Genomic DNA, 27,509 nt, shown 5'->3' on the forward strand with positions numbered 1-27,509 from the left:
AATCCACGTAGAATCTAAGCTCTCTAGATCCGGCCTTTGGTACTAACACAACTGGGCTAGACCATGGACTAGTAGAGGGCTCTATTACCCCGAGATCAAGCATCTTGTTGACCTCACCTTTGATGTGGGTTCATACATTTTCTGACATTCGGTATCCTCTGCTTTTGACTGGCAGACAGTCACCAGTGAGAAAGTCATGCTGACCCCGAGGGGTCAAGCCTGGTGAAAGCGAGAACAGAGAGGCAAACTGATTCAACATAGATTTGCATTCTTCTTGTTGCTCGGGTGTCAGATTTGAAGAGAGATTTACTCCTTCAACTTTTTCGTCCAAAGGTAAGCCTCTGAGGAGATCCGGAAGAGCTTCACTCTCTTCTTCTTCCTCGGATGATGCTAGAAGCAACGCTCCTACATCAGGTCGGGAGACATACGCTTTGAGTCGGTTGGTGTGGAAGACTGTCGGAGCCTCCTTGGGATTGCCCAAGTCCACCAGATAGTTGACCTCTCCGAGTTTACCCACAACTCTGAAGGGTCCCATCCATTTGGCTTGCAAGGCCCTCTGCCTTGTTGGGATCATAACGAGAATGAGCTGATCTTGAGCGAACTCAACCATGTTAGCCTTTTGATTGTGCAAGTGCTTGACCAATGCTTGTCCAGCTTTCAAGTTATCGCTTGCTTCCGTCATCATGTGCGACATTCTCCTCTGGAGACCTATCACGTAGTCAGTCACTGTGACTGGCTTGGGGGAAGGAGCACTCTCCAACCCCTCCTTAATCAGGGCCAATGGACCTCTGACGGGATGACCATAGAGAAGCTCGAAGGGAGAATAACCTACTCCCTCCTGAGGAACTCCTCTATAAGCAAAGAGAAGGCATGGCAGTAGAAGGTCCCACTTACGCTTAAGGGGTTCCTCTAAAGCGCCTATCATGCTCTTCATGGTTCGGTTGGACCGGTCTACCAATCCATTGGTTTGTGGGTGGTAAGCTGTTGAGAACTTGTAAGTAACTCCACAGGTTTTCCACATGGCTTTCATGTAGTGGGACATAAAGTTTGACCCCCTGTCAGAGATTACTTCCTTAGGAAATCCGACCCTAGTAAAAATACCAAGGAGGGCCTTAGCCACAGCCGGAGCTGTAACAGTCCTCATAGGAATTGCCTCAGGATACCTAGTAGCATGGTCTACTACAACAAGTATAAACCCGTTGCCTGAGGAGGTTGGAGGATCAAGGGGACCAACAATGTCAATCCCTACTCTCTCAAATGGGACTCCCACAACTGGGAGAGGCACTAAAGGTGCCACATTCTTGGAGCCAACCTTACCAGAGGTCTAGCAGGTGTGGCAGCTCCTGCAGTGTTTTTCCACTTCGGCCCCCATCTTTCGGCCAATAGAAGTAGAGAGAGAGCCTTTCCTTAGTCTTCTTGAAACTCAAGTGACCAGCCAAAGGAATCCCGTGGGATAACTGCAAGAACTGTGGTCTGTTCTCTTGGGGTACTACAAGTCATTTGTAGTCTCCAGGTGCAGACTCGGTCGGTTCACTGTAGAAGAGGCCATCTTCCCAGTGCAACCTGTATTTCCCAGGCTCTTGCCCTTCAGCCTGAGCTTCTGCCTGGTGGCGAAGACCTTCCAGAGTTGGACATTCTCTCTGTCCCTTACTGAAGTCTGCCCTGCTGGGTCCACCTTCTGCCAGTAAAGACTGCAGCTCAGGATGGTCAACAGGATCCAGATCTCCAATGAGTTCCTGGCCTTCCATTAGCTTTTCCTCAGAGTCTAATTCTACCACACAGGGTTGTACTTCCCTCTCAGCCTCGGCTGGAGGTGGAGTTACGGGTGTAACTTTGGACAACCGCTGGGAAGTCCTTGTTGGCTGCACTGAAATGCTGGCTGCTGGTTTCGGGGTAGAAGTTTTAGGTTTCCCTTTCGCTTCTGATTTCTTCGAGACAGCTGCCGACAATTCCAGTGGAGCAGGAGTGATTTCTTTCTTCATCATCTCCTGGAGAGTACCGCGCATGGTCCTCTCTCTTGTGGGCTGGTTAGCTCCTGTAACCGTTTACTAGGAGGTCTGGGGGTGTGTGATACAACTCAGAGAGTTTTCAAATCGTTAACCAACAGAACGCGTCCTGGTACCTCACTCTGTATGCTGACAGGTATCTTCACAGTCATGTCGTTACACTGGATGAGAACTGGTAATTGGGAAAGCATCTGCACAGACCCTCTAGCTAACTTGGTGAGGCATTTGGGTGCCTTAGCAACATCCTCAGCCTGAAAAAACGATGTATCCACCACAGTTATGCTGGCCCCAGTGTCCCTAATGGCAGGAGTCTCCTGACCATTCACCTGGACACTGTCCTTATAATACTCTTTAGTATTATCGGGGATAGAATTATAGACATCTAAATTCTGTTGTTCCCACAACCCCAGAGATACTAAAGAAACGCTGGCTTTGACTCCGATGGGTTCATCAGCTAGCAGTAGACAGTTTATACTTGCCATTTGGACTTCCTCCTCTGGAGCGAAGGCTAAGGAGACAAGCTGGACCCCTGAAGGTTTACCCTTACATCTGGGATCTCCTTTCACGTGGTCAGTCGAGCCACAAACAAAGCATTTACCGAATGCTTTCTGGAATGTTGGCTTGTTCTGGCCCACTTCTGGTTTGGCACCAGAAGATACACTATTCTGCTGCGGTTTTCCTTGTGGCTTACCCTTCTGGTTTTGTTTGGGGCCCTCTTTGGAATTTCAGTTATTTGAATTCTCTTTTGAGTCTTTTTTGGGCTGTTTTCCCTCATCCTTTTTCTGAGTTGCCCCAGGATCCTTATGACTAGCCCTGTTGGCAACCCATAAGTCAGCAGCCTTAGCTAGCTTCCGGGAATCCAATTCCTTCGAATCAGCCAAGTGCTGTCTGAGCTCAGGAGAACAGGCATCATAAATAGACTCCAACATAAAAAGATTCTTCATACCCTCATAAGTGTTCACTTTGTAACCCTTAATCCATCACTCTAAGTTTTTCAACCCTTCACTCACCCAGGTAGCCCAAGGGGTACCATTATGAGGGTTCTAAACCTCTTAAGATACTGGGAAGGGGTCTTCCCGAATCTAGCTATCAAAGCTAGTTTCACACTTTTGTAGTCCGTCTTATCCGCCTCCCCCAACTCCATTACCACATCAGTCGCAACAGGGGGGAGCCCAGAGAACAACCAGGGAAGTAAATCATTCCCGGTGATGTCCTGGAGCCCATGATTGTACTCAAACAGCTTTAACCAATCCAACACATCCAATCTCGGTTCATACATACCCACTAATTCCTTCGGCATCCGTGATCTTTTGGGACTGGAGCTCCTAGAGGAACCAGAGGAGAGAGAAGCATTTTCCACAGACAACTTTTTCATCTCTAACTCGTGATTAAGTTTTATTTCCCTGAGCCTTAACTCAGCTTGCTTCTGCTCAGCCTGGGCATTCATCCGTCTGAACTCGAGCTCTTGGTTTCTTTCAGATTGAGCCAAGAACCGTTTGTATTCTAATTCGAGCTTCATTTTTTCAAGTTCAAAATAAGCAGGGTTATATGTGGGACCTGGTATGGGCCCCGTAGGTACATCTGGTAAGGCAGGTAGAGGAGCAGGGGAGACCGTTTCGATAGCCTCCCTTTCTTTTCAGCCTCTTCATCACTATCATCAGAATTATGATTAAGATCAACACCATCACTGTTATCTACATTTGCTGGAGAAGTTGGTTCCTCTGAACCAGTACCCAGACTTTGGTTCGCCAGCAATCTCTCTATTAGTTCTAACTTCTTGCCCCTTACAGAAAGATTCTCTTGCCTACAGAGAGCTCATAAACTCTCAGTATTTTCACCTGACAAGGATTCTTGACTGTAAGCTTCCATAGTAGACATGTTTTTGAATGTTGCTTTTTAGTGCTAAGCTTTGTGGTTAGTTATCCTAAAGTGTCGAAAAGCACTCTAAACTGTATACTCGATACAAATCCCACCGCTGTACACCAGTGTTAGGCGGAAACCTGTGCAGTTCCATCTGGGACCACTGCAAAAGATTTAGGACTACAGGTGTTTGGCAGTAAACCCACTTGGTAGCAGTCTGTACCACACAGATTCACTTGGTTGCTGTGGCTGAGCAGTCAGACTTCTCTCAAGAAGAGTTAGGCAGTATGTGGAGTATACAACATAGGGCAATTCTACACAGTAAGACAAGCAAACACGCAACAAGGCTTCAGTGTAAAGATATAAAGGTATTTATTTATAACGACACATCTATAGAAAACACTCTGGCACTAATACAGCAAAAAAACTTCAATCGCAATTACTATCAGAAAAAGATCAATCCCCCTAACAATAGTTCGACAAGTCTAGGTTCAACGGCATCACTTATTTGCAGACAGAGGTGTATGCTTTAACCTAGATGGCACTCTAGTATTCGTTAGGACGGGAGAGAAAAGGCAGGTTAAAAAATCAACTCGATACCAATACTTGTAAGAACAAAGATGCAAGGCAAGAAGACAAGAACCACTGTAGATTCCAAAGTTCAGAGGCCAGGCCCACTCAGAGAGAGGCAAGGCGATATGTCCTAAAAAGTATCTTAGTGCAAATGCGCTTTGAGTCTTTGTCGCAGATTGTTATAGGCAGATTGGACCAGTTCAGAACAAAACGTTATAGAAGCTTGGAGGCGACCCTATGGAGAGGCGAGGATTAAGACACCCCACTCTATCTGGCAACAAGGGAAGCCAGGCGGACACAGTACCTTGTTTGTGGAGAGACAGCTCCGGCGGGGGCAGTTGTTCCTGGTGGTGGATGCATGTCCGGTCTTTGCCAAGAGAAGAGATGATCTCGTCTTCAAAGGAAAGTTGAAGATCGTTGCACCACCAGGGAAGAGACCAGCCGCGGAGTGCTCCGTCACAAGGCACCACCTTTTGGTCACGGTACAGGGGTAGTGGCTATCCGGTTGCCGAGGTGCTCTGCACGGGTGATTCGACCACTGCGTCCTGGAGCAAAGAAAAAGCAAAGGGGACTGGTTGTTCCCACCAGTCAGGGGAAGAGACTCTCCGGCAGGGAGATCTCCTCTGTCGTCGGGAAGTGGTGAGTCGGTTCAGCAGGGCTCCACCGGAGGTGTCGTCGTTGCAGGTCGGCTCAGCTTTACCCTTGTCAGATTCTTAGGTCCTGTGGCGACTTCTGAAGATCCAGTCCCAAAAGCCCTGCTTTTATGCAGAAAACCCCCATTCATTCAGCCTAGCTGTCACTCAAAAACACGCTAAGTGGTGAGCGGGGAGGCTCACCACTTGGGCCAATCACACCAGAGTGCGACCGCAGTTGGCAAGGCAACTCAGTCCAGGGTGCCTAAACCCCCTCCGACACCCCCTGTGGTAACCCAGACAGAATGGCACCACTTTGGAGGGTCTCTGTACAGAAGCCCGCCAAAAATGGAACAAAGGGCTCAACCTTTGGTTTAGGAGTCACAGAGACGAACACAGACGCCATTTTAAAAACCGAGTTCTGGCAGAAAATACCATCCGATAGACTTATTTAAGATAAGTAAACCGGTGGTATGTTAGAGATTAACGGGAAAAAGGTATTAATCTCCAACAATGGGAAGAATCACATAGGGTTATATTCGGGGTCGAATATAACAAGTAGTTTCCACTGCCACCAGCCAAAACTCGACGAGGGGGGACGGGACAGTGCCCCCTCGAATAACAGACCCAGGAGTAATCGAATTACCCCTACTAGTATGTCCATAATAGGATGGTTTGTACTAGTTCCGTTAGTAAATTTAGGTCTAGTAAAGCCAATGGTGACTTTACATGCCCGGGGAGATAGTAGTCAGTCCCCGGGTATGGAGTCTATGATGGAGGTCCGCTAGGACGCCCCAGTGTTACGGCACATTGGGTGCGGTGTAACACACATAGAAAAACATATGAGACCCTATGGAGTAAAAGACCCCATAGCCCATAGAACACATTGACATTCAAAGGAATTACACACATTCATGTACAAGAGTGGGAGAAAAAGAGTCTCACTCTTGGCAGGATGGAAAAAAACTAACTCCAGAAATCCAGCAAAGCTGCTGGGGGACTCACTAGGTTAGGAAATTCAGCCTAAACAGAGAATTCTCCCTAACATACATCAAATGCCGCTATTGGTTTCCCTAGACCAGTTTCAATAACAGGTCAAGTAAACAACTTCAGATCTTCATTAGACATAGGCCCTCATTACGACCCTGGCGGATTTTCTCCGCCATCGACGGACTTTTCCGCCATGGCGTAAAGTCCGTTTACGCCATGGCGGATGGCGGACTTACCGCCCCATTCCGAGGTTGGCGGGGCGGTAAGTCCCCATTGACCCATTTACCCTTCCCCATTCCCATTTCGGCCCCATAGGGCTCAATGGGAGTGGGGAAGGCGTTAATTACGCCACCGTACATTACGGTGGCGTAATTACCACCAAGGTCCCATAGCGCCATGGATTTCTACGCCCGCAAAAAGCGGGCGGAAAAGTGACCATGGCGCTTTGGGAACTCGTAGTTGGCGGTAAGGGGTCGGCGCAGCTAACGCTGGCGTAAACCCCTTACCGCCAGGGTCCTAATGAGGGCCATAGTGTCAAAGGTAAATCACCTAAGAACACATATTACATAAAAAGAACAGAAGGATCAAAACACATCAATGATTATAATGCAATTATTGCCCTCCTGTGGAATGCAAATATAAATCTGCAGACAATTCCACTGCAGTTGCACGATATGTCACAGCCTACTTAACCAAAGAAGAAAAAACAGAGCTCCAAGACCTGCTGGATGACATATCATCTGACAAAACACTATCAAAGAAATTGTACAGCTTAGTTATAAAAATGCTCACCCATAGAGAATGTGGCTGCTATGAAGCTGCAGACTGTTTAACCGGTACTGCCTTGTATGGAACATCTGAAAATATAGTATGGCTAAGCCTTGGTCCTGCTAAATCTAGAAAAAGAGTTCTGAAATCATATGAAGACATAGAAACAATAGCCAACAACGATCCCAACAGCCAAGACATTTTGAAAAACAATTTACTGGACACATACTACCCAAACAGGAGTACCACTTTACAAACCATGTGGCTATACCATATAGCCCAAAACTTCACATACACACATAATATTAAACCAGATGAGAAGAAAGGTAGATACAGAGTGGAAAATTGTGAAGGCAGCTTAGTCAAACTTACCAAACGAAGCTTAATTAATCATATCAAATTGTCATTAAAAACTCCTCAACATAAAGAACTCTATTACATGTCCCTGCTACAACTTTTTAAACCATGGAGAAAAGAAGAATATTTACTAGATACCTATGATTCCTATGAAGACACTTTCAAATCAAATGAAAGCACTATAACAGACTTAAACTTTACATAGTACAAAACAATGTTGCACAATGAACAGCAAGAGGAAGAACTCCAACTAGATATGGACACTCCTGACAGTAGTCAACCTTCTGTAACAGGAAGCCAAGAAGCACTTGGACAGCCACTAATAGCAAATGAGGCAGAATTAGCCATGTGTCAGTATGAGCAATCTACAGAAGACTTTGCTCTACTAAAATCATAACTAAACAATGAGCTGTGTAGCATTTTCCAAGGAATAACAAAACAAATTGAACATGGTGTGCAGCATGAAAGTAAAAATTGTACCTGCCAAGACTACAAACCTATACTGCTATACGTGAGTGGTCAAGCTGGTTCAGACAAAATGTTCTTAATCAAAATCATCAGCAAGGTCCTCCAACAATTGACAAACAACAAACTGTCAGCTGTTGTAACTGCCCCCAAAGGTTTAGCTGCCTAAAACGTTGGCAGTGTCACTTTACACTGATTACTACTCCTTCCAGTAGAACATCAAAACAAATTAGAGGTCCTGAAAACAGACTATGAAGAACTCTTTGGAGGAAAACAAATTATAGTTTTCGGAGATCTTCTTCAATTAACACCAGTTAAAGGTGAACCTATTTTTAAAACCTTATGGCACAAACTATGCCATAAAACTCTTGGTAACATAGGAAATGTCAATCTTTAGCAACATTTCCAATACAAAGAATTAACTGAAAACATGTGTTTGTCTGCAGACCTCACATATGCCAGCATTTTAAAAAGTATTAGAGTTGTTGTAAGAAGCACAATCTATATTGAACACCAGGCACATCCATGCACTTTATAGCCATAGCTCATGGGCTACTGATGTCATGGAACAATTAGCACACACAAATGTAAACTGTATGTCCTTGATGCCAACTCTTGAAAATTGTTCAAAATGTAATGAAACTATGTTAAAAAATAAATGCAACCAATACTTCAAATATGCTCCACAGACAAACTGGACGTACATGGTATGACACTACCCATGTGTCAACAAGACACAACAAGGCTAAATACCTTAGAAAACTCCATCTCTAACATAGCTGGTTTGGAGAAAATATTAAAATTACCTTTAAACTGTAGAGTAATGCTTAAACGTAACCTTGACATGGACCAAGGACTAGTTAATGGAGAACTTGGTACAGTTATTGGATTTCAAACATACCCATGTGACAACAACATTCATTTTGTCAATATTCTCTTCGACAAACTATTAGAGGTTAAAAGGATAGGACGCTCAACAGCCCTCTTTCTTCTTTTCAAAGACATGTATGTATGCAGAGAACAATTTTCTCTAACTCTAGCATACACGGTCACCATTCACAAATCACAAGGTCTTACCCTAGATAAAGCATTGATAGATATTGGTAGCACAGTGTTTAAAGAAGGCATGAGCTATCTAGCACTATCACGCTTACATACACTTGACAGACTATTTCTAATCAACTTTGATGCAAGTAAAGTAAATGCTGATATTCCTTGCATTCTAGAATACAATAGACTGTGTTCACTATACACCCCCCATCTAAAAAGCTATCCTGTTCTGCAAAAAGCAAAACTTTGTAAAAGAAAACTGCTTCACTCTCAAATTATGCAGGATATCACAGCAATTCCTCAAAAAATAAAATAAAAGAAGCTACTACTTCATCAAGGACCACAACCAAAGAAGAATCTACTGCACAAACAAAGTCAACTACTTCTTCAGAGAAACAGTGCGCACTCTGAACAAATGACTTGGACACAGAACTGTTTGGTCCATTCAAATTTTCATATACAACTGGTGTAAATTGCTATGCAAATGTAGCAATCAATATTCTATTCCAATTGCCACCAATTATTGACAACATTTAGTTACACGGGACAGACCAGTGTTTGCAAATATTATTCCTTCATATAAATGCAACCAACAATCCTGACAACACTTACAGTGTTTCTGGAATAAGGCAGGAATTGGACCACTGTGCTGGAATGGTCAAATTCTCTATAAACACACAAGAAGATCCACAAGAATTTCTAATGTACTTACTACAAGTACTAGCAAACAAAAACATACCTATAAATGAAATCTTCCACATTTCATACATGTGGAAACATACAAGCACTCTTTGCCGCCATGTCGTACAAGAAGAAGTTCCTAATGAACGCTTCTTATATGTATTCATACCTAACTGTGAATCCATTCCATTTCAGAAACTTTTACAAAATGCAAACCATAGCAGATTATGTACTACCTGCAATTCAGATAATTGCTCCACTTTACAAATACAGGCACATAGTAAATACGTAATAGTATTGCTTTTACGTTACAATGCAGATGGTACCAAAAACAACTGCAAGCTGACTGGATTCAGACATGGTCAAGTATCACTTGGTAAGAAAACCTTCACAACAATAGGTATAATCTACCACGCAGGAGCAACAACCAATGCGGGTCTCTACACTGCATATATAAAAAAGAATTGTGGATGGTTTGAATGTAATGATACTACCATTACTCTAAAACAGAGATTACCAGTAAATATTGTAAATGCTTACTTAATATTCTTAAAACCAACAATGTATAAATAATCTGTTTTTTTTAACATAAACAAAACTTCAATTTCAAAAACTATGAACAGTTAGAATACGCCAACAGGTATCTAACTGCTCCAAGATTATTCAACAAGCAAACAGATAAATGAATACCACTAAAATGAAACAAAAATAAACAGATGGAATACGCCAACAGGGATCTAACTGCCCCAAGATTCTGCAACAAGCAAACAGATAAATGAATACCACTAAAATGAAACAAGAAATAAACAGTTAGAATACGCCAACAGGTATCTAACTGCCACAAGCCAACAGATAGATGAATACCACTAAAATGGAAAAAAATATAAACACATAGAATACATCAACTGCTATCTAATTGCAACCTATTCAATCCCTCCTACTGAAATCAATGAAAGAAATATATTGTACCACAACGTAGAAAGTTGTTTTAATTTTTTTAATCCAGCATGGATTTTATTCCCACAGACCCAATGATTTAATGAACAAACAAAGGAACTGAGCAAATTGCACAGTACACTGGTTTGAACTATAGTAATTCTAACGTATTAAGTATGAGGGTCAACAAAATACAGAGATGTCTATTATGCAATGTAATACTCATTATAAACTACCTACACTAACGTGTTTTTTTTTTCTTTTATCACAGTGATTGAAAAAAAATGTCTGCTCCAACTACCCATGTCATGAAAATCTGCATACAACTACAAAAATTCAAACAGTAAGAATATAATGATTGGACTCACAAACACCACAGCATAACACACCCATTCAAGAAAACACCTGACCATAGACCACAATCCAAAATGTATGCTTCCATGGGAATATTATGCTGTAGTGCTTGTTGCCAAACACAACAATTTTGACTGCATAGCCTGGCAGAAACTCTAAATACCGCCTCAACAAAGGAAATAGTAAGTATATAATAATTAGACTCACAAACATAGCACCATAACACAGCCATGGAAACAAATACCTCACCAATAAATACAACCCAAAATGCCTACAGTATTCAATACCAACATTCTGAATACAATTCAACAAACAAAGTAACACACATCATCTCACTATCCTATAAACACTATTACACTACCTCCAATCAGTACTCACATTTTTGAAAACATATCCCCTATGCAGCCCACATACCACAGTCAAAATGTTTGGTAGCATTGGTGTGTTATGCTGCGGTGGTTGTGGCCAGGGCCTAGAGTCTTGGGTGCATGGCCACAACCACCACAGCATAATACACCCATAGAAACAAACAGCTACCAAATTACCACAAACCAAAAACATAACACATCCACCTCAAAACCTATCCACTTCAATTAACATTCTAAAATAATAATTACAACCAACGCACAAACAATTCAATACATACCCTCTTCACCCAATGCTGTACTAACAACCCAAAACCAACATCATAGCAAAGTAAAATAACCAGTAGTGCGCCCAGTGTTTAGTATGTCCGTGGACAACCGCAGTGACCGACACATCACTGCCTCCTCGCACCTAAACAAATACATCATTTGACCCATCTCTTACTCCCCCAACCTCTCCAAGCACTCACCACACACTCCCCAAAATCGGATGTATGCTCACTTCCATGCTGCGCTGTCCGTCCCACTTTTTGGTTGTTTTTAAAAAAACTTTTGGATGGATTTTCAACAAATGTACAAAAGCACACTTTGGGACCAAGCCACCACTGCTGCCACAAATTTGGTAAAAATCCATCCAGCGGTTTAGGCTGTAGGCGTGCGCACAAATGTTCTCCATTCAGTCAATGGGATAAAAACAAATGTTGGGACCCCACCTATATCTTTGCTCCCCTGCACCAAACCTCGCCAATCTTTGCAAAGAAATTAAGAGTGGACCATATACTTGGGCCATTTGGTCAGTCAGAGTGAGGAAGTGTTGGGAAATAGATTGATCTGTGTGAGCGAAGTGCTCCTGTAACATTTCATAAGAAAGTGTATTGTTTGTATCCGTGTGAACATTTTTAGGGTAAGGTTGTGACAATGGTAAACTGTAAAGCATATTTGGAAAGTAAAATTATGGGCTGAAATTATTAGCTTCACTATGCAGAGTCCTAAAAAAGTCCCACATTGGCCCAAAGAAAATGACTGGCACTGCTCTTTTGTGTCAACCATTTGGGCACTGCTGTATTGCCTGATAATATCTAACAAGTTAGAAAGATAAGTCCCCTATTTGGGGAACTCGCATCCCCTGCACACTGTTTGTGGCTCAATAATTAAGCCCAACCTTTTAGAAAATGCTAACCATAATGTCTGGTAGCTGTTAAGTGATTTTATGTACAATTATTTGTAATCAATTACATTGTATTCACATATTAATTGTTTAGAAACAAACCCTCTCAAAAAAAAAATCTTCGGATGCAATATTTTATTGTGCACCGCATTTCGAGACTTTCTATCTTTTCTTCAGGGGCTGTTTTTAGACAATATCTACAAGAAATATTTACAAAAATATACAAGTAGAGTGTTATCAATTTGAAATTTTACAATAATTCTTAAATATCTGTTTTTTGCTCAATTAGACAAAGTAACCGAACTTCAAAATGACTCATGTATCTGAGTTGACATTGTGCACTTAAATATTCCTTTACCAATCTTTACCTGCTTTTTGATCTTGAAAATACTATGACATTTATTAATCAGTGTAAGTACATAGCACCCATGTTGAATAACTTTCCTCTCAGGTTTCTCAGTAGTAATAGTCTTACTTCTTTTTAGGAAACACTGTTCATTATATTATTCCATATAGTTATCACCTTTTATGTATACTTGGGGAACTATCCATTCATGCATGCGCTCAAAACAATTAAAAATAAGAAAATATTGACAAATTGCTAACCTGTCTTTTTTTATAAGGGGAAGAGGATGTTGTACTATTCTTTCATCTGTGACCAGATTCCTCTATAAGTTGCAGGTGATCCCTTTTCTACTATCTTCCACATGTCTTAGTTGTGCCTAAATAGATTAGGTTCAATAGATTCTAAATATTTATACTTTAGGCAATTTCTATTAAAAGCTGGCAAGGCATACATGGAGTTCTAAATGACTAGTGCTTCTTTAGAGTAGACAGGCTAGTGAAAGAGGGAGTCACAGGACAGACGTGACTGTGATAAAGGCATGGACGTGGCAGATTTCTCGACTTCTCACTGCGTAATGCTTTGCTTTTTGGTGCTTAGGTTAGGTTAGCCTCAAATGCCTACAAGGTTGGAGTAGAGGCTCACTACGGCAAACGCTACCTCTGAAAGGCTGGTGCAACCGAGGCAGTCAATCACAAACAGTATTAGTCTCAGAACTCAAAGGCCAGTAGAGATTGGGGAGGAGCAGAGTTCACGCCCGGCTTACCTCTGAAAGGTTGCCAGACATGGGCATGGGTCAGGCAGAAGTCAGACTAGCCCTCTCAAAGCCCAATACTGATTAGCTGCTGCCGGACCTGTCACTTGACTAATGGGGAAGAGCAGTCCCATGCAAATCTACATACAAAGGCAACTGACCTTGGAGTGGCACAGAGCTGTCACCACAATACTACTGTAAGTGTGCAGGTACGCACTTGTACTCACATCTGCACACTCCGCTGCAAGAAAAGTTCTAGACTCAAGAGCCGAGTGAACGTGGAAGCTTTCAACTGTGACCTGCCACCACTAAATGAACATTATCCTCCATGGCTAACATCATAACTCACAAAATGGGCTGATTTACAAAAGCAATTTTTGAATGGGAAAATCCCATTGAAATTTATTTTTGTAAATCAGGCCCAATGACCCCTAACAGGATAATGTGACAACAACAGCATCTCACTGTAGATCATAAGTAAAGGTCTCAACACAATTTCTCCATGTGAAATTGTGTTCCTAAATTTAGACAATTTGAACATGCCATAATAATTTGTGTGGTTAATTCAACAAGGAGGTTGTGGCATATGCGTAACATCTGTGCTTCATATATGTGATTTCTAAGGCACACATTGCTCGTACATTAATACAGATGAAAAGAATGTCCAAACAGATGCCATCATCTCTGGTTAAAACAGGCACCCCAACGCCTGCAGGTCTTGTTCTAGCTTTGATACCAGTGGCATGTGGGTTTTAAAAAGATACCACCTGATCAGCACCTGAGAATGCCCTGCTGCCAGCATCGCCCTGTGGGACCAACTGACCATAGAAAGAAGGTCCCAACATATGTCAAATATGTGCTGGCTGCAGCTTGCACTGTTAAGCCACCGCCAGCACATATTAATGAAAATGGAGCCGGCAACGGCATCGGAAAATTGAAACTGCCTCTGGTTCTGAATTAGTTTCCTAACATTAAAAGGATGTGTCAGCGGTGAGTTAACAGCAAAAAAAAAATCTGAGCCGGCGGCGGCATCAATAAAGCAAAACCGCTGCTGGCTCAGAATTTAGTAAAACAATCTCTAAACCGGCTGCAGCATTAGAAAGGCAAACCAACACTGGCTCAGAATTAGTTTTTACTAACGTTGGAAATGAAGCCACCGCAGCATGTGCAGGCAGACCAGGGACAGAGGGGCTGCACACTGCAGCCTTCTTCCAGCAGAGCAAGTGTGGATACAAACAAGCACTTACCTAATATAATGTCAGGACAAAAATCACTCAGTACTGAACAGCAGTGGAAATAGATGGATTACTTAATAACCATATAGAAACACATCAATTAAGCAGATAAAACACAGCTTTACGCTTACTAGAAAAAAATATGTTACTTGCAGAAACAAACAGACACTGCACAGCCAATCACATCCTAATGACATCACTAACTAATCAGCCAATCAGGTGCGGCTTACATCAAAAACACTACACCAACACTACACAAATCACTAGATGTACATTTTCAGTGTCATTTACCAAAATATACTATTACATTACCTTGTTTATTTTTAATAAAACAATAATGTCAAGTCTGTAACATAAATTGAAAGCTACAATACATATATGTTATAGCATCAATCAAGTCAAACAACTTTAAAATAATATTAACAGATGGTGGCCACCATTTAGGAAGTAAAAATGGCTGCCAAATCCACCACACAGTAGAAATTGAGCCAAAGAGTGCAAGAGAAGGTGTGCCTGGAAGGGAAATGGGTGGGAATGGGAGAATATTCCTATACATTTCACTAAGCAATGGGCATTAAATGGGTGGGACACATAGTCAAACTACCATGTATCCATCCTCATATGCCAACCTGCATTGAAAAGCAATACAATAAACCTGCACCCAAAGCCCCTGTGTCATGCTCTCATGATAAAGCTCTAATTTTAATGACAATAGTTTTGGCTGCTTTCAGTGCCACCTAATAGCCACCTAATAGCCAAAACTATAAATGTAAATCCAATGCTGCAGTAGAGCTGGCGTGAAGTTCAAGGCCTCTCATTGGGTCTGTGAAATAGCCTAGTGTGCTTTTACATCTTTCCCGGTTTGCCCCGTCATTGTACGTCTCTATCTAAAAGCTATATTTGGCACCCATGTTCTACTGCCCCAGAGTTTATATTAATGTGGCAAATCTCTAAACAGAAATTTCTGTAACAAAGTGTTTTTCGAAAGTTGAATTTTCCTACTGATGTCAACCATTCACCAGGTAGATTTGTAACTGCCTGTATCAACATATACACCCTAAAATAGTGTAAGCTTTTATACTTGCAACCAAAATGTTAATGCTTTGACATTGATTATAGTTTACATTTCTGAGGTGACAGCTGTTGCTTACCTTCGGTAAATACATATTTACACAAATCTAGTGCTGTGAGCTATAGGTTTTTCTCAACATGCATGCATTTTCTGAGTAAAATATGAACATGTTTTCCGTTGTAAGTGTGGATGCAGGTTTCTCTAGCAGCAGACCTTGATATAGACCACATGCCTGACATCATAAATCCTTCCTGCTGGAGGAGTGAGAGGATTACAATCATGACAAAGGTTTCTGGTGCAGGATGAATAGTCTGTTTCCCATTGGCAGAATCTCCTGTCGTAAATTGACTCATATCGATTTCATGTGTAAAGTTCTTTTAGCTAGGATGAGAGTTTGAATAAAAGAAAACAGCTGTGAAAAAAATGATTAGTTGGGGTTGCCCCACCACCCACCAGCCTTTTAAGTCTTAGAATCAGTGAAGAACTAGACTCTACTTTCAGACTTAAGGAATTGTTTCACTCTGTGACAGCCCCTTTAGCCTTGAGAAACTCTTTGAGTGAGTTCCCTGGAAGTGGTGGGTGTGGTCATTTGAAGAGAGACCAAGATCTGTCCCATAGGACCCGAGTACAAGCGGCCTCTCCAGATGACCAGTCATACTGAATCTAATGCCTGCGTGACCTGGACTGGGCTATGTGCCTGCTTTTGGCCTTTGTATTTCTCTTTTGACATTAATGATACAGCACACATTAGACTGTAACATGTTAACAAGCATTTTACAAAGTATCACTTATTGTCCTGTACATACTACATATTGCCTGAAAGAGTCACTGGTTCTTCTTTCTTGAGGAGGCTTGTGTGCTGATCTAGAGGGTCACGAGGAGCATCCATCTATGACTGACCCAATGGCTCTCTCAGAGCGTAACAGAATATGACCATTCACAAATGTGTATGTTTCTGCTTGAATTTAGGCAAACAGGTCCTTTCTGCCTCTAGTTCACCAATAGACCACATGTACCCCATCAGTACATAAGCTTCTGCCAGTAACTTTTGTTTTCCCAGGACATCTGCAATGTCCCTACCTGAGAAGAGTTTCAGGGGCACCTGACAATCATCTTCACTTTCACCTTTCTCCCATAATGTACATAATCTTCAAAGACAAAGATCAGCCATGTACTATCTTTTCTGCATCCCTTAGGGCGCCATTGTACCAAGACATCGACTTCCACACCCTCTACCACTCTTGTGGCAGGCATTTTAGCACCAGTACTTACCTGCCTAGTCTTAGACACAGAGATAATCAAGGAGTGGTCATGTTATTCACCATTGAACGTTTGTAGGTTTCAAGAAAGGTTAAGCAGGTTTGGTAAACCACTGCTCACTAACCAGAGGGAGGTTTGCACTGTGACAGCCTGGTCCTAGTCTTTTACAACATTCACACATATCTGTGTTCGGACTGTTGACATTCCACACTTCTTTTCAGGCCCCTTGCATCATTTCACAGGATCGTGACTTACGGTGGCACAATGCAATTTCTTGTTCAATGCTAATCTATGGACCTGAACATTTCCAATGTCAATACTATAACTATGTTCTCTGTGAGTGCAACATTTATCAATAATGTTGAAATGTAGATATTATTCAACATTTTCTTGGGCATGCCGGTAGACATTTCTTGACAAATAATGTTTGTTTTAATTTTATAAATACTTTGTCTTGATCACAGTTGGATACTACAGAACACACACAACATACATATGTTTGACAACCTTTATTTTTGGTTCACGTGGAAAAGGTTGGAAGAAAGCCTAGCAGATGTGAACCAAACTAAAAAGAGATTTTCTATGGCAAAAGTGGGATCCGGGTATAGTTGAGCGGGTATATTTCATTTAGTGGGATTTTGAATGAAAGGAAGTTATGAATGCCGGTGGTGAATTGAAAATGAGGCATATAATCATGTACTACCAGGAGTTATGTCTGCATTTGTGGCAGAGGGCCTGTGTAACATCATTAATCCAAGATGGCAACCGCTACAATTTATGAATTAGAATGTGTTCCTAAACTCTTGTCAGAGTGATCCTATCACGTATTTTCTGCTGACCTTTTTTGTTCACCATAACCACTGAAAAATGAAGGTCCTTAAAATACTTTGATGTCTATTATTGTTCAGAAGTTACTGTTTGCAGTTAATGTTTCATGATTTCTAACATTTGTGTTCCTTCTGTTTTGTTACAGATTCTGGTAATTAGCAAGAACATTATTTAAGAGCAGTTTACGCATGAAAATTGAATCAATCTTCCAGTAAAATAATTTTTTTACGTACAGATGTCGAAAGTCATTAAAAAAGTTGAACTTTCACCATCAGCCAAAAAAAGAAAACATATAATAGACTTTTCTTTGTGTATCTTATGTCAACAAAGAAAGAAAACTCTCCCGGTTAATCCAACATGTTATGAAAAGGTTTTAGTATTAAAAAAGAGAGCAAAGCGAACAATAATTATTACTTGAACAGAAGTCTACAATTAGTCAACTTAACACATGAAGATCTGAAAAATGAAAAAGCATCTTGGCAAGCAATTTACACATAAGGCAAAGATGGATCAAAGCGAAATATTGTATGAAGAGCAGTTATGTGCGCCAAAGCTGAGAAGAAGAGGAAGAAGTAGAACAATGCTACAGTACAAGATCAAAAATAACAATTGACGACAGAAATAAATGATTTTTTTGCAGTAAAGAAGGAAAAAGAAGTAATCAATTATATTTGATAGCAACTGATTCAGCAGGCATCTGTTTGTAGAGAGCAGTAGAACTGTCTAACAATGACACATTGAAGATTTGTCTTTGCGATTCGATTGTATAGATCCTGGAGACCCTCATGCAAGGGAAATTGCATATCACAAGCTAAGTTGGAACACACATGTAGTCAGTTGTCGAAGTGGGCGGGAGCGGTTGGGAGCGCTGCTCCAATGCTTTATTTTTTTAGGTTTTACTGTTCCTATACATTTATTTTAAAACAAAACTGTTCTGGCATGATTTAGTTTTAAAATAAAAGTGTAGGAAGAAGTTGAAACTTGCACTTCAGTGCACTGGACAGACATTCCCCTGAACAACAGGTGTGCTTGTTTGCAGGTTTGGATTGCACGTGGCAGGGGGGCGTGGAGATGGGGTTTGTGTGGAGCGGAGCAAGCCAGTAGGGAACATAGTTTCACTAATTCTTTGCATTCGCTTCGACCACTGCATGTAGTGAATATCTTATGACACAAGCCTGCATGAAGTGGAAATATGCAGCTACATTCCCTGTCTTACGAAGCAAAGAATGTTGAATTTGTATCGTCAATAATTGATTTTTACCTTGCAGGCAACATAACAACAATGTGGGAAATTAAAAAGCTTTACAAGAAAATTGCAGCTAACAATGGTTTAGAAGAAGAACAGATGAAAACAAGAAAACAAATCAAAGTTTTCATAGGAGAAGAGCTTGAATGTATTGGTGTTATTTTTAGTAATCCCAAAAGGATATATGAACCACAATGAGTCTCACTGAAGTCTCATGCAGAAGAAAAATGTGTGAATATTGAGAAAAATGTGAGAACCATTTTTGAACCAGCTACAACTTTACAGTGAGCCGTACTAACTTGTGAAAAAACGAAATTCACTGGGAGTTTTGAAGAAGAGAATTTGGTAGATGTGGTTCCAAAGGAAGTATTTTTTTTTTTTACAAGTGGTGCTGTCAAAGACAGATGGATATAAAAAAGTGATTCAGAAAGGCAGAATGCCACTGTAATGAACAGGGCTCACAAATTGTCACAGTTGTTTATATAAGAAATGTTACCACTATGACAAGCTTCTTACGCAAACATTTTTACCACATGGCATACTTGCGAAATACCCTTGTAAGTGGCAGTTGAGCTCACAATACACACATCTAACCTCTGAAAATTCATCATTCAAATTCTGCATAGCATGGGAGCTTCTATTGATTATGCTAGAGTCCTTCGGTTCGAGACACAGATAGCCACACAGATAATGAAATGCATGGATGAGTAGGGAGGGTATTATGTTCCCTCTGAATTGGTGACAGGCAGATGTGTCTATTGTGCTCCTGACAACATTGACTTCTTTGAGGATACACTGTATGGTAAATGAACTTTACACAGTACAGTTATGGTGGTCTATCAGGAGAAGGAGGAGCCAAATGTCCTAAGCCCAATTGAAATATCAGGATCATCATCACTTTGATCACTGCCGAAGATTCCTCAGTACCTGTCTGAGGTCATGTCTTGCTACATTCCCAAAGGGTCTAGACCAAGGAATCCTGTAAACAGACAAATCACTGATTATACAGAAAGGGATACCATTATTTTAGATTGCGACAAGCTGGAGGATCTACTTTGGATGATGGTGGTTGTCTTGCCAGTTAGTTATTTTCAATAATGTTTTGATGAAGAGTTGCCAGATACACATTGTAATCTCACTGAAGAAACCGAGACTGATGAACGTGAGAAAATTGTCAGGACCACTCACTACAGTTCCACTACAGTTCCGACTTGATCAGCTTACAATTCCATTATTAGTGATCCTCCAACTAAAGAAACTAGAGTGTGTGTACTCCCAGTCAGAGATGCTAGCCCAATAAGCACACAAACACAGCTTAAATTCATGAAGAAGTTGGAGAAAATAACATCTGTTGTCACCTCAGAATAAAAAACAGCTGTAACATTGGATTTTAAAAGGCTGTTTAGCTATCGCTGAAAAAGACTTGTCAAAGAACTGGATGAATAGAGCAGGTGAGATACAAATGATAATGGTGATGCTTCAAGCTATTGGTTCTTTCTTGGATGGTACAGGCATAGAAGCCACCTTAACTCTACTTTATGATGCAAATGGTGTGTCGAAGATTCTATCAGTGACGTGCGTAAGGAGAGCATTTGAAGCACACACGTGACTAGGGCTTGCACCTTTCAAATGCTTCATTGATTAAATCTAAAAAGAGCATGTTGTAATCAAGGAAAAGATGGAACCTGAACTTAAGAAGTTACTTAAAAGTAAATGATTCCCAAGAAACACAATCAGTAAATAATTATGTTGTGAGAGTTCTGACAAATTTGAATGTGATGGCAAAAATGGAAGCATTTCAGGTTAAAGAATCTCAAGAAAAAAAAAACATTCAGAGTTGCTCTTCAGTACATTTATATTTTGGGCACAATACTTTTATTTATCAGATCCGTCTGAACTACAAACTTGGATTTACATCTTGCATCACTTGAAGCATTTATTAAGTACTTGTTAGCCCTCTATTTGATAAATCACGCAAGTAAGAAATGAAAATGTATCGGGGGACACCTTGCAAAACATTCCAAATAACAAAATATTACAAAAGTAGTCAAAAGTAGTCAAAAAGGAATGTATGCAGGTGCAAGAAGTAGCACAGTTTTATTCAGGGCCCAAGACGCAGCTGGGAAAGCAAATTAAAACAGATGGCGGTACCAAACTGCAGAATAAGGCACTTTCCAAGAAACACCCCTAAGGTTAGAACTTTTATACAATGCAAGTAATTCATATTTGGGATTGTGCAACATGAAACATCTCCCCACATCTCCCCACATCTCCCCACACAAAGCTGATTGCACTTTGCACTTTGAACCCTTATAGAAAAGCATACATTGCAATCAATAATTGGGTCAACAAACCTTCCCACACCACCCTCAATTACAGCTTGAAACATCACAATCCAACCCCAATTCCCACAGCACAAAGTTAAGTCAATGAAACATTTGATATTACCAGCAGAACTTTAATCAACTGCCCCGGTCGCCTCATCCTGATTCTCATGAGAATGGCTCTCCACCATGACATGGACATACTGCTATACAAATGTTACATATCGGGAATGCTCTAACCCTTTTCCCAGGGAAAATGTTCTACAGGTCAATTTGAAACCACCATTGTTCTTTTTGACTCCATTAGAAAATCGTATTTCATAAATGATTTTGAATTATAAAACGGTCATGTACTACCTATTAGTTGCCGGACCCTGTGAGCTCTAATCTGTGACCATGTAAAATAACAACCACTCTGTACTTCTCTCAACGGTGGCTTTGGATCACAGACTCCCTATTTGCAGTCCTACTCTTGCAGCTGATAAGTGTGTTTCTTTATACTTGTGTTGAACTTGCCTCTTTATTACAGTACTTAGCAGAAATGAAACAGCTTGAAAGCAAACACCCGGACTTGTGGAGTGAGTTTCATAAAGGCAATTGGGTAGTAAGAAACGATAAAAGTACTCTTTTGTGATTTAGCTTCAGATGAAGCTCTGGAGCATCAAAACAGGGCAAGTAAAGTACTTGATTGTGTGGTTAAAGTTACTCAAAAGAGACAGGCTCTAGCATGATTTGCTTTAGCCTCTCCTGAGTGTCAAGGCTATCTACAGAAGCAAACAAAATTGTAGGAATCACAGATTATGAACAGTGAAAAATCACCTCCAAACAGCAGTCCAAAAGGAAGACTTTAAACAGATCTAAATATCGACCATGACAATGACTAATCCTGTGAATTATCATAGAAACAAACTCAACAACATCTCAACAAAGGCAGTTGTTGATGAAAAAATTGAGAAGAAAAAATATCAAGAATGAAAGAAAAATGTAGCCTGTGGACACACATGAAGAAAGAGAACCTTCAGCTGTGCTAAAGTGCATGCAAAGTTGATAAAACAAAAGTATCAGACACCCTAGTGCAGTTGAAGGCAGATCGTTCTTTGTTAACATGTTTACTGATTACTTAACAAAGTCGAACTGACACTGATCTACAGTAATGATTGAGTACTTACGCATTCTTTGCAGTAAGCCATTTACTCTCTGCAGTAAGTCTTTTACTGTTCAATTTATATGGTACAATGATTTTAGCTGCAAACAAAAGCAAGCTGATGAAGATGCTGAAGCAGAACACAGAGGTGTCTAACAACATTACAGAGCTCTCTTCATTTGTTCCAGAGTACAGAATCTGTACAAGAGAAAACATATTCAGCAGCTGTCCTTGATGGAATGGCAGAACTGGAAGCACTGCAGAAACCGTGATATGTGAAGACATGCCATGACCTTGCAATTTAATTCAACAAGACAATAGAAGCGTATCTGCTCAACTATGATGAAACCCATTTAGTATGTGATACCTACCTTGAAAATTCACTCAAGAACTTCATGCGAATGAAAAGTGCCAGAAAAGCAACAGCTGTTGAGTACAAAATCACCGATTCTACAAATATGGACATTTTTTCCATGATAACCCTCCTATTGCATTCTAAAACTAAAGATGAGATAACAGCTTAACTCTCAAATAAAACAATTCTGCATGCACAAAGGATATACAAGAAGCCTTGTAGCCAGCTGGGGAAATTAAGCCAAGTAATCAGATGGGAATTATGTTGGAGGCATTGAAAGCACACATGAGGACATAGACACAAATATAATTCTTCACTCCCCTTATGTATCATGCTATCATGCTGCTACCCTCCACATTTCTTCACCTGGTATCGATGTATTTGTCATTTTACTGTGGTGTTCACTGTTTTTCCCATCTGACAGCATGCTTGTTACAGGCGTTGGAACTAATAAAAAATGCATAGATCTCACAGTGTCTGCTCCTGCTTAGGGCTTTCAAAAGAGCAGGCATTACTAGGCCTTCATGCTCTTTCAGGGTGGGATGTTACTGAGTGCTTTACGGAGAAAGAACAACTATATTTCTGGAAAGTATTCAAGACTTCATAAAAAGAAATCCTTGAAGCTTTGGGAAGACGTGGATGTCTAGAAGAATCTAGGAAGGAAGATGAACAATTGATAGAGCGTTTCATGTGTCAAGTCTACTCACCAGGATTTTGGACGTTGGTCAACTGCGTTGTTGAATGTTTAAAAAAAAGAGATGCAAAGTGAAAAGTTGCCACCAACAAGATGTTCTCTAATACCATACATCTTAAGGACTCATTACCAGGTTATGAAGTGTCGACGCACTGATCAAAAACACCTGAATCTCCCTGAGACATCACAATTCAGGTAGGAGAAGGCAGATAATAAATATTCTCCTACTATGTGTATGCTTCCATGTGCACGACAATCAATCATACAGCTAGTACGGTATCCAGTGCATTGCAAATGCCAAGTTCAGTCACCAAGGTGCAGACAACTGTGTAAGTGTGGGGGTGACAAAGAGATCTCTGGTAACGTTTTTGTAGATGATGGAAATGAACTCCAGGATTCAGAAGATGACCTGTGAAACCTTAATGTCCCTCTTCAAATGTGAATAGCTATTGTAGTTAATAAATAGTATATTTCAATGAGAAAGTTGCACATTGTTTCAAACTTTCTATTTTCCTGAGCATACAGTTACAGGATTGCAATGAAGTAGAAATAATTTACGAGGCTATATCTCAGAATTGATAATAAAAAGGTCCTTATATGAACATTTATATTCCTTTGTATCATGTTTAACAAAACACCTACTAAGCAAATGTTTCATAGAACCACCCTAAAAGCAGTTATAGCTAAAAAATGAAATTAGTATCCGTAACAGTGGTCATCTTGGTTTAATGGCATCACAAAGGCCCTCTGCCACAAATTCAGACAAAACACCTGGTAGTACATGATTGTATGGTTCATTATCAATGCAACCCCAGTAGGCATCCTTTCCCTTCATTCAAAATCCCAGATAATAGGCTATTGTAACAGATGCCCCTCAACCATTGGCATGAAGAAAACTCAGTGAATGGCCTGACTTAAAAGGATCTATTGTTCTGAGTCCAATTTCTACTCTAAAGCCCCACAGTCTAACATGACAAAGGGTCTGTTCTCTTTGTGGGGATCAGTCAGCAGCTTCATTCCTTAATTCCAATCCCCCATTCTGCATTCCCCAATTGCCTTTGAGTTTGTTTCCCTGTCTTTAGCATTCATGTGCTTAGCATTGGTGATTGTTCTCTGTGTTCTCTGCAGTTGCTGTAAGATTTTCATTTGTCTCTGGATCATGCTCCATGGTAGGCTTGGGTACCTGAACTGTGTTGAATTCTCAGTCCAGCTCCATGAATGGAACTGCGAATGGAGCCTCAAGTGTTTATCTCTTCACCCTCCTGTCTGCAATACATGACAAATCTCCCTTGGGCTGAATCTCTTAGGGTATGTACACCTAGGTGAAAATTAGGGCACCTTAGCACTACTCTAGACCTATTCCTACCTGACTCATAAGGTACATTTCTCCATGGGAAGTCTAAGGGTTCTGTTTTAATACAGGCATTTGCTGACCCATTGGATTGGCCAAAGGTGGACTGGGGAACTATTGAGAATCTGCCATGAACCACCTCTGATCGCAGAGGCAGTCGCTTAGCCTGGTGTCCAGATTTCTCCAGCCACCCCAAAGCAGATATAGAAGTGGCTTTGTTGTACTGGGCACACTTGTTTTAAAAACACTTTTTATTGTTTTGCATAGTACAGAAATAAGAGCCCAACATAAAAGAATCAAACATAGTACTGAAACATGATCAGATGACACTGCCAGGTTCAAACTCACAATAGACCAGGGAGTTACGGTCAAAAGAAAAAACTTCCAGAGCCAACGCACAAAGTTCCTGTTGAAAATGGCCGGTTTCCCCCTCCCTAACCACCCACCTCCCACAAAATCTTCTCCCATTTCCCAGGGCTTATTGTTTATGTTCTGTATAGAGCACAGAACCCCCCGCACAACGATGCCAGAGAGGCAGCATATCTGAATGCAGCTCAGAAAGGGGAGTGGATATTTGAACAATGTAACAATGTTTTCTTCATTCTTTCATTAGGGCTGTGCCTTGATAATTTTATATAATGTAATTTCTCTCATTGCGACATTACCGGTTGCTATGTCAACCAGATATTCTCATTTCAGAAAACACATAGCTCTACCACTAGGCAATTTTGATGCTGTTGTTATGATGCAAAAAGGCGAAAATGATAGTGACAATTTAGTATCGTTTGATTAGTGATCCGGTCAATGACATTTCTTCTGACAGATTTTGATGTCCATGTGACTCTATTGTTTTGTTAATCGAGGAAGCGTGTATTTGTATGGTTACTGCCTGAACTTATCGGTGTGCCTCTGGAAAGTTGTTGGGTTGTAAAATACCAGTTCCTTTACCATTGTGCATGTGTGGCTGCCCACATGAGCATATTCGGCAGAAGCATCATACTTTGATATAGGGGAACATCTCACTATTTTGACATATAATAAGGCTTTGGCTTTAATTAGTCTGAGGCACGTTCAGAGTAAACTTTGTAATCATTTCTAAAGGCGTCATTTGAACTTTTTAAAGCTTTTCTGAATGTTCCCTAAGATATATTGTAGAGGTCCGAGTTAGAGTTTCGGGGAATCCCCTTTGGTAGACCCACCTTGAAGGATTTGTGCTTGCATGGAAATTTCACCTGGTCCTATATTGTTGTATGCACGGTTTGGCAATTAACTGGAAAAACACAAGGAATATTATGTTGCAGTTGGTTTTCAATAGTTTGACTAAATAACGGCCGTTTGTAATTGGTCAAACGTTGTTTGTTTTTAAACTGCATGATTTCAACAAGCATCGACATTTCATGTATAATCATATGTTCTGTAGGGAAATAATGTCTTTGACTCTGGTTGATATTGCTGAAAGCCTCTGCAGACATTGGGAAAGTGTGTCACGCATGTCTGAAACAATATCAATGTGAACTCTGCGTCTCTCTGTTGTTCTCTGTTTTGCTAGGTGTTTACTTCCCGCTTTTCATGCAGAATTGCTCAACATAGAACTCCTTTAATGACTTCAGACCTGTCAGCAATTTGACCATCGGATTCACAAACTTCTTTCGTGCAGCAGGTTTCAGGTCTTCATTCGTATTGACTTGGCCATGCTCGGAATAGGGTTGCAACTTGATCTCCATGAGCTGTCCACTAACCTTCACTCGGGAGTCGTCAAATTGACAGGTGGACATTTATTACATATTAATCCCGCAGTGGAGGTCTCCTGAGCAGACTGTACCAAAGCAATCTTGTTTATTGTTTTGCTACTTGTTTTTGACAAGTGTAGTTTTAATTTAATTATTTATTTCCCTTCTCCAATAGCTACTAGATCTACAGAACAAAGAGCTTGCGAAAAGTGGTGTTCCCAGCAATCAGAAACAATATTAATAATGCAGAGACTGGCCCTGAAGACGCAACTTCAGGTGAATAAAAAGCCAGATCATTTTACCGGACTGACAAGATCCCCAGGACCCACATGAAGGTTGCAATGACGACACTGTAGTGGGTTGAGTGAATAATGGGAACATAGTGTTAACCAGCAGGGTTACAGACCTTGAAGGATCACTTTCCCCGGAGGATCACCTATGAGTAGGAAATTAGGATCTATGACTGTTTACTGATTATAAAAAAATGTTCCGAATGCAACTTTGCCGAAGTTATTTTGAACCGTTTTTACCACTTATCTTTACATCTAAAAGCAGGCGGGGAGGGGCAGAAGTCCCTAACACCCTCTACCTCACCCACTATATACCATACGCGTACTTACCATCTATAGTTTTGAGGTTAAAAGAAAATGGTAAACATTTAGCAACAACAAAAAAATACATAAAATGGCAAAGTTGCATTCGGCAAAAATGTGGAGTACTGGAAATCATGATCCATGGAGGGAGTAACAAAGAATGTCATCGACATAGCCCTATATAGCCTGTGGTGGATCGTACAGTTGAAATAGAGCGAGGTAGTGGACCATGAGGGGCACATTTTTCAAAGTGTCTACCCAGAAACCTCTGGGGCACATGTTAGCTCCATTGCAAGAAAAACCTTGTGAGGTCAAAAACAGCGTGTAAATTCTGCACAGAAGCACTGTGCCCTAATTAATCATCTGAATCATTAA

The sequence above is a fragment of the Ambystoma mexicanum genome, chromosome 7q (genome assembly GCF_040938575.1).
Source record: "Ambystoma mexicanum isolate Mex_15411 chromosome 7q, UKY_AmexF1_1, whole genome shotgun sequence".
Lineage (NCBI taxonomy): Eukaryota > Metazoa > Chordata > Amphibia > Caudata > Ambystomatidae > Ambystoma > Ambystoma mexicanum.